Genomic DNA, 1,953 nt, shown 5'->3' on the forward strand with positions numbered 1-1,953 from the left:
ATGGTTTGGAGGTAAGCAAGTTTGTTTTAGAGATAGGATTTCACATTTCTGTAGGTGGTGTTTACAGTGTAGAGCCCCTAATCAATTATTTAATTAGTGAGTACCCAGTAAATCCTGCTAAGTTTTACACATTATTACAGGGTCAGAAGGAAAGTCAAGGTCACCGTCCAAAGATGTATAACTGTCAGTTGGGTTGTGTCTAATCAATAACAAAAGCAAACAATTTATGTATACAGGTCTGCATGTCGGACATGTACAGAGCATCTACCATGGGGAGTCATGCTAGGTCCTCAGGATATAAAGTTTTACAAAACATGACTTCTGCCTTTGAAAGGCTAGGTCTCTCTGGATATGTGGAACGTGCATGCAGAGAGAGGACAAGGTGAGGGATGTATCTCAGTTTGTAGAGCCTGTATCATCTGGGTGCAGAGACGTTTGGGTTTCTCCACGATTTTGAAGAAAGAATCATGAAAGGTTGAAAGGCCTCTGTAGCAAGTGTGGGGTTGGTAGGTAGAGGAAGGAAAGTAGGAGAAGAACTATTGAGCTGGGGGAGGCATCCCAGTGTCCTGAGGAACAATGAGGGATTGTGTCTGACTGGAGCCGAGGTTCATGCAGGGAGTTACAGGAGAGGAGGGGGCAGAAATCGGTTGGGGCCAGGCCTTAGACGCCTTTGACTTCCAGCCATGGCACTTGGAGCTGCTTCTGGGTATATGGATAGCCTCTGATGATAGTTTTTAGGTGGCATTTAAAAAAGATGAAATCTACCATGTTGTGGAAGGAGCTGGGGTGGCAGAGACACTAGATGCAGGGCAAATATTTAAGAGACATCTAGCTACCATTTGAGTTGCAAGATCAAAAAAAAAATTTTTTTTTCACTCTAAGGCCAAAGAAATAAGTTGAGTGTCACTAAGCTGCTGGGATGAAACAAAAAGAGAGGCAGACAAGCATTTACCACTGTGAAAAGAGGTTTTCCTTACGATTTACTACTCGTGAAAAAGAAAGGATTCGATCTGGACTGCCATAGACCTGTGTATCCACAGGTCATCTCTGATTGCAGGTGGGCTTTTAGCATTAAGGTAGGGGTGTTCCCGTTGCTGGAAGGTGCAGTGAGAGCAGGTGGGCTCTTCAGTGACTACGTGTGCTGTGCCCATCTCTGTGCCCTCTGGACTGCAGAGTGCGTTTCCTGGTGACCTTGTGGCACTTGACAATCTTCCTTGAATAACTGAAAGCCATTAAAGAGAAAAGTGGATAAACAACAGAATTGCGCGAGGAAAGATGAAGGAAGAGAATAAGGAAGCCGTCCACAGGAAAGAGGCCACTAAACACCCCCCGGGTGACGGAAGCTGGAAAATAAAAAGTATATAACATGTCAAGGCCATTGTGTTGCAAGTGGCAAGGACAGAGCCAAGACTGCCTACCTTAGTGAAAGGGCGTAAGACAAGGATTCAAGGGAGAATCAAGGAGGACAGGAAGTGATCCTGGTACAGTCAGTCCTTGATTATATGGTCACCTGTTCATTTATTGCCCCAAAGTTCACAAGGTCTTCTCTGAGGAAAACTAAGCAGCTGGAATGCTTGGATTGAGGGAATAGCATTTGCAAAGGCACAGAGGTATGAACAAGCAAGGTGCTGGCAGACACTCCAAGTGTTTGGGTATTGCTAGAACATACAGAAGTTATAAACAGAACTTCTGGGGGCCCCTGGGTGGCTCAGTTGGTTGGGCAGATGGTATTGGCTCAGGTCATGGCCTCACGATTGTGAGAATGTGCCCTGAGTCAGGCTCTGCGCTCAGCGTGGAAGAGCCCACTCGGAATCCTCTCTCTCCCTCTGTCTCTGCCCCTCCCTCACTCATTCTCTTTCTCTCTCTCAAAATAAATAAATAAACTTTAAAAAATTAAAAAAAAAAAAAACGCAGAACATCTGGCAGCCCACAGAAGTGTAGAATTTGGCTGAA

The 1,953-nt window shown here is 45.2% G+C and overlaps 1 long non-coding RNA gene across 1 annotated transcript; it reads right to left on the bottom strand.

Annotated features, from left to right (window-relative positions):
* Window positions 1-963: 963 nt before the first annotated feature.
* Window positions 964-1,705, bottom strand: LOC123582298. Its single transcript, XR_006704301.1, has 2 exons — window positions 1,419-1,705; window positions 964-1,222 (listed from the first exon to the last, which is right to left on the bottom strand). It is a non-coding gene; the product is annotated as an uncharacterized LOC123582298 (long non-coding RNA).
* Between the last annotated feature and the right edge of the window lie 248 nt (window positions 1,706-1,953).

The sequence above is a fragment of the Leopardus geoffroyi genome, chromosome B3, assembly GCF_018350155.1.
Source record: "Leopardus geoffroyi isolate Oge1 chromosome B3, O.geoffroyi_Oge1_pat1.0, whole genome shotgun sequence".
NCBI lineage: Eukaryota > Metazoa > Chordata > Mammalia > Carnivora > Felidae > Leopardus > Leopardus geoffroyi.